The sequence below is a fragment of the Salvelinus namaycush genome, chromosome 39, assembly GCF_016432855.1.
Source record: "Salvelinus namaycush isolate Seneca chromosome 39, SaNama_1.0, whole genome shotgun sequence".
Taxonomy (NCBI): Eukaryota; Metazoa; Chordata; class Actinopteri; order Salmoniformes; family Salmonidae; genus Salvelinus; species Salvelinus namaycush.
The window spans coordinates 8,113,596-8,120,250 of NC_052345.1; positions in this window are offsets into that span (position 1 = coordinate 8,113,596).

The following is a 6,655-nucleotide window of genomic DNA, read 5'->3' on the forward strand; positions in this document are numbered from 1 at the left end:
CCCCCCCCCCCCCCCCCCCCCCCCCCCCCCCCCCCCCCCCCCTCCCCCCCCCCCCCCCCCCTCCCCCCCCGACCTTTTACCCCTCCGCCACACCCCCAGCCCCTCCACACGCAGGCGGCAGGCGGACCCCCCACCGCGACGCCCCGCACACTTCCATTCCCGCCTCGTTACACTCCCCCCCCCCCCCCCCCCCCCCCCCCCCCCCCCCCCCCCCCCCCCCCCCCGCCCTTCCCCTCCCCCTTTCTCCTTCCCTTTTTCCTTTCCCCCCTCCCCCCCCCCTTTCCCCCCCCCCCCCCCCTCCCCCTCCCGCAACCCCCGACACCCCCCCCCTTACACCGCCCTTTTTTACACTGCTGAGCTAGCCCCCCGCCGAGAGGCCCCCACCCTTCTCTCGCCCCCTCCCCACCTTCTTCCCATCACACCCCATTTGTAACCCGACCACCCCCCCCCTCTCCTCCCCTTACTTACCTTCGACCCTTCCCCCCCCCCCGTCCCCCCCGCCCACCACCCCCCCCCTTCTTTCCCCCCTTTTCCCCCTTCCCCTTTTCCCCCCCCCCTCCGGCTGTTGTGTACCCATGTTTTTTTTTTCCTCTACACAAACAAACAACCGGCGAACCCTCCCCTCACCAGTTTTATCTGTTTACACTGCGCCCGGGCCCCCCCCCCCGACCTCCACACGGCGACCCCGTTTATAGTTCTTCATAACCTACCCAACTTGATGTCCCCCACCTCACACAGGGGCCCCTTCACTTCAGGGACACCACACGTATCTTGCCCCCCCCCACCCAGCCCACTCCCCCTTAACATACTTCTATACCCAAGACCAAACCCCCACCTCTCCCCACGTGGGCATCTTACCCTCCTCCCTCCGCTCCCCCTCCAACCCCCATAACCCACTGCTGCACCCACATCCTCTTTCCCCCCCACGTCACACCCGTTCGACGCTCCCCCGGCCCCCCCCCCCCCCCCCCCCCCCCCCCCCGAGGCATCCCACCCAACTCCTCCCCCCCCCCTCTCACCAACTTCCAATCCCCCCGCCCGGCACACCCCCACCCCCCCCCCCCCCCCCCCCCCTGACCCCCACACCCCCTTTCCTTCCCCTCCTACTCCCCGGCCTCCCCACAAACCCCTCCACCCCCTCCCCCAACCCTCGCCACTCCAGCCCGTTACCCACCTGTCTGTTTTGTCACCATCCTAATACCACCACCAACCAGTCCTGGCTCCAGTATCCCACTCACACACTTCTATTTTACTCCCCCTGACTGCATACTTCCTTTCACGTGCAGTTATAACAAATATTATACTCTAAAAATGCACATAGTTGAAAAATAAGTGACTTTAACACATGTGTTATTATGAGATACCAGTCAAATATACCATTGTCAGACAGGACCCAGGGGCTGTTAAGATAAAAAGACAAATAAAACAAAAAATAACAAACTTCGTTGCCAGTCAATGTTTGCAGGGCCCCCAGCCTGTTTCCCACCAAGGACCACAGAGACATTTTATTGAAAAAAAATTAGTGTCCCAGATTTTTTGTGCTTTTAGTGGACCCACTCTCTTTGTTCTCATAGTAGCCAAGGGGTAAATTCCCCGATTTACATTATTACTGAAGATGGTGATTAATAGCCTGCTCGCTATTTTCTCTATAGTTATTTTTACTCACTGATTCTGCTGCTTGTGCTCTGCCTTGTTTGCTCTCTCTTTTAATTATTTGAGTTTACTTATTTACTGATTGTTTTATTTGCAGTGGGTTTATTTTTTTCTTAAATTTAACGGCATTGTTGGTTTAGGTTTTTTTTTTGTAAGTATTTTAAGGGCTTTGCTTGTTCCTGTATAAAGTTTTTGTTTCTGAAGATATAAAAGTCCTTGTGTAAGTATGAGTGGGCGATTTCACTGGTTAGAGGGTTGTGCTGCGCTGAGCTACCTGTTTTGGTATTTTTTGATTAGGGGGTCTGGGATGAGTGATCATTGATTTGAGTTATGGACGCATGAGACCAAATCAATTTGTTTAAGTTCAGTGGGTGAACTGTTTCTTTTTTTAAATAGGGTGTCTCTTTTTTTTTTCTTTTTTAAGGTATGGCCACCACACCAAGGGGGGAAAAAAGGTTTGCTTGCAGGGTATCACTTTAAGGGAAGGGAAAGGAAAAAGGGTTTTTTGTTTGTTTTGCAGGTGAAGGGGAAAACAAAGGTTTGCTGGCAGGTATTTATAAAGGGAGAGGAGTTTAAGGTTAGTTTATAGGAAGAAAAAGGAAGGAAGGAAAAATGGAAAAAAAAAACAAGGAATGGGGAAAAAATGAAAGAAGAGGAGGGTAGAAAATGGAAAAAAAGTAAGAAAGGAGGGGGTGCGGAGAAGGGAAATTGGAGGAATAAATTATTAAGGGTGGTTTTGGTGTTTTGTGTTGGTATGTTAAGTAAATAATAATTATGGGGGGTTTAAGTGGGCAGGGATTAATGGGGGTTGGAAATGAGGGGATAGTAGACGAAAAGGAGTAGTAGGGGGAGGAAGAAATTGCCCTTGTGTTTTTTCTTTCCTTTTTAGTGGTTGTCCTCAGGTTTTTCAAAAGTAATCAATGATGTGAGTGATTTTTGAAAAATTGACGATTGTGTATGTAGGGTGCATTAGTTGTTTGATTTCCACCTTCTTGACCCCTGGCTTGTCACCAAGAACCAGTTTTAGGTTGTTTGTGTATGTTGTTTGTTGTGTGTTTGTATATTTCACTGTGGTATCTTGTGTTACTCTTTGACCAGGCTTAAAAAGAGTGAGTCTCCTGAGGTTTTGATAATGGTGAAGGAGGAAAATAATACAACCTGTTGGACTTATTTATCCACTCAACCCAAACTTTAAGAACCTGCATGTGTGGAGGCGTAGCTTCCCCGGCGTTTGTTAAACCTGGAGGTGGGTAGGTTCGGCTAACTTAATTCTATACTGCCTCACAGACCTTTCCTTTATATGACTTTTTGACCTTGAGCTTCATGTACATGAGGAAGCAGAGAACAACTATAAGACGTATCTCAAGTAGGATACGTAGGAAACAGGAGCGGGGGGGGGGGGGGGGGGGGGGTTGGGGAAGGAGCAATGGATGGAGAGAGGGAAATGAGAGAGAAATGACTGGGAGAGACAGAAAGAGGGAGAATAGAGACACACAGAGAGAGAGAGGGAAAGACAATAGAGAGAGAAACGAGAGAAAGAGAAACAGTGAAAAACAAGGGAGTCAGACAAAAGGAGAGAGAGAGAGAGAGAGAGAGAGAGAGAGAGAGAGAGAGAGAGAGAGAGAGAGAGAGAGAGAGAGAGGGATGTCCCCTCCCTTGTGCCGGAGGATAAAGCCATCAGAATGGGAAACAGTGATGAGTGAAACGGTACAGCTGACGTTTATATAAGAGGATATTGATGGGACGAGACAAGATGGCCGCAAACACACATACACACATACACACAGACACACACATACACCCTCGTCCCCTCCTCTCCCCCCTCTCCCTTTGGACAAAGACATGTCATTGGTCAGTATTTCTTCCTCAGGAGAAAAGGGGGGCACAACCTCAGGTGACTTCAATTTTTCTTAAGGGAAAATGAAGTCAGAAATTTCAAAGTTGAAATCACAAACTTTCCGAAGCCTTTTTAAACCTGCATTGCAGGAAAGTTGTCCTGCAACAGGGTGATCAAATGAAGATCCTACATCTGTAAGACTACAGCCACGAATGCATCGTCTTCTCTCTCTCTCTCTCTCTCTCTCTCTCTCTCTCTCTCTCTCTGTCTGCAGGTCTTCTTCACAGACAACTCCAGCCGCCACATACAAGGTTCAATAAAACTTGCTGCATCTCTCTCCCCCATCTATCTCCTTCTCTCTCTCTTTCTCTATCTCTCCCCGTCTATCTCCTTCTCTTTCTCTATCTCTCCCCCGTCTATCTCCTTCTCTCTCTCTTTCTCTCCCTGTCTATCTCCTTCTCTCTCTCTATCTCTCCCTCGTCTATCTCCTTCTCTCTCTCTTTCTCTATCTCTCCCCCGTCTATCTCCTTCTCTCTCTCTCTTTCTCTATCTCTCCCCCGTCTATCTCCTTCTCTCTCTCTTTCTCTATCTCTCCCTGTCTATCTCCTTCTCTCTCTCTATCTCTCCCTCGTCTATCTCCTTCTCTCTCTCTTTCTCTATCTCTCCCCCGTCTATCTCCTTCTCTCTCTCTTTCTCTATCTCTCCCCCGTCTATCTCCTTCTCTTTCTCTTTCTCTATCTCTCCCCCGTCTATCTCCTTCTCTCTCTCTTTCTCTATCTCTCCCCCGTCTATCTCCTTCTCTCTCTCTTTCTCTATCTCTCCCCGTCTATCTCCTTCTCTCTTTCTCTATCTCTCCCCCGTCTATCTCCTTCTCTCTCTCTTTCTCTATCTCTCCCCCGTCTATCTCCTTCTCTCTCTCTTTCTCTATCTCTCCCCGTCTATCTCCCTCTCTCTCTCTTTCTCTATCTCTCCCCGTCTATCTCCTTCTCTCTCTTTCTCTATCTCTCCCCGTCTATCTCCTTCTCTCTCTCTTTCTCTATCTCTCCCCCGTCTATCTCCTTCTCTCTCTCTTTCTCTCCCCCATCTATCTCCTTCTCTCTCTCTTTCTCTATCTCTCCCCCGTCTATCTCCTTCTCTCTCTCTTTCTCTATCTCTCCCCATGTAATTCTCTTTATTTCTCTCTATCTTATAGAAAAATTGCAGTGTTTCACTTCTGTCTTCGTTCTATCTACAGAGAGAGGAGAGGAATCCTTGCTTTCTCCTCATCACTCGTTCTTTCTCTGAGGAGGTGTAGTGAATGGGGGGTCCGGGCGACGGCAGGGGGGAGAGCGATGGGGCGTGCAGGATTTCTGCTTGTATCAGCAACTGGGCTAGCACCAAAGGAGGGGGGTAGAGGGTGTGTGTGTGTGTGTGTGTGTGTGTGTGTGTGTGTGTGTGTGTGTGTGTGTGTGTGTGTGTGTGTGTGTGTGTGTGTGTGTGTGTGTGTGTGTGTGTGTGTGTGTGTGTGTGTGTGTGTGTGTGTGTGTGTGTGTGAGAGAGAGAGAGAGAGATGGAAAGACAGGGAGAGACAGGGAGACAGAGAGACAGAGAGAGAGAGAGAGAGAGAGCGAGAGAGAGAGCGAGAGAGAGAGAGAGAGAGAGAGAGAGAGAGAGAGAGAGAGAGAGAGAGAGAGAGAGAGAGAGAGAGAGAAAGGGGCTAGTGAGAGAGAGGAAGGGGGGTATAGAGCATAATTTAGTCTTGCCAAAGCTCAAGGCTCATGTCAACCTTGGATAGGGGGGCTGGCTGGGTGGTGGGGATGATAATTTGAACAGGGAATTAAATTACCAATCAATGTTTATACTATGCTGAATAAGGGCTTTATTAAGATAGGGGGAAACACTCAATCACTTGATATGTGTGCGTGCTGGGGGTGGGGGATTAGACGTGGTAAACAGGACATCAGGAGATGACGTCAAAACCGACCACTAGAGGAAACGGTGACTGCTATTACCATCAAGTAGTCTTGGGTGTAAACCGCGAGCTCCAGATCCAAGGGTCATGTGTTCAATCCCAGATACTATTTGTTTAGATTGCTTTGTTTTATACCTATTCCAAACCTTAACCCTTAACTTAGCCAAGAAACCTTAACCCTTAACTTAACCAAGAAATTTCATATGTGTGTGTGTGTGTGTGTGTGTGTGTGTGTGTGTGTGTGTGTGTGTGTGTGTGTGTGTGTGTGTGTGTGTGTGTGTGTGTGTGTGTGTGTGTGTGTGTGTGTGTGTGTGTGTGTGTGTGTGTGTGTGTGTGTGTGTGTGTGTGTGTGCGCCTGTGTGTGTGTGCGCCTGTGTGTGTGTCTGAATTTCTTTCTTCCCCAGTAGTCTTCAGTAGCCTACAACACTTAGGCCTCTCGAGTGTGTCAAGGCAATAAAACACTCAAGAACAAACAACTAACACACACCACTACTTTCATATGACCTCAGGTTTCTTTGAGGAGGGGTGTGTGTGTATGTGTGTGTGTATGTGTATGAGCGTATACACGCTCAGTTGCACATGTGTGTTTACGCTCGAGTGTGTGTGTGTATGCATACTATGTCTCTGTGTGAACTTGTATGAAAATGTGTGTGTGCATTCACTCACGTGTGTGTGTGTGTGTGTGTGTGTGTGTGTGTGTGTGTGTGTGTGTGTGTGTGTGTGTGTGTGTGTGTGTGTGTGTGTGTGTGTGTGTGTGTGTGTGTGTGTGTGTGTGTGTGTGTGTGTGTAGGCTAAACTCCAAAGTGTAACTGGAGTGGCAACAGAGCCGATTGAGTCCCCCTGACCTCTTTCTCTCCCCTCTCCCTGTATCTGTAACTCAATCACAGCTCAAGGCTGAGCTGAAGGGGCGACACCTTAACCCCGCTTGGTCAGGAACTGGCCGGCAGCGCCGCATCGTTAATGCTCCCCCTAACAGGCATGACGGCACCGGTCTCATATCCCCCCGGAACACAAAGCCCGCCATTTTTAGTTCCCATCTAGAAAGACTGAGAGAGATAAGGTAGATTTATTGTGTGGTTGAAACATGTTTGTCTATGGAATTTCCATGGTGGTTGACACCTGACGTTAATGTGGCCATTAAGAGAATTAATGATGTTGCCGCGGTGACGGGATTAAGAGGTATCTGCTTTCATTGTGAGACACGAAAACACACA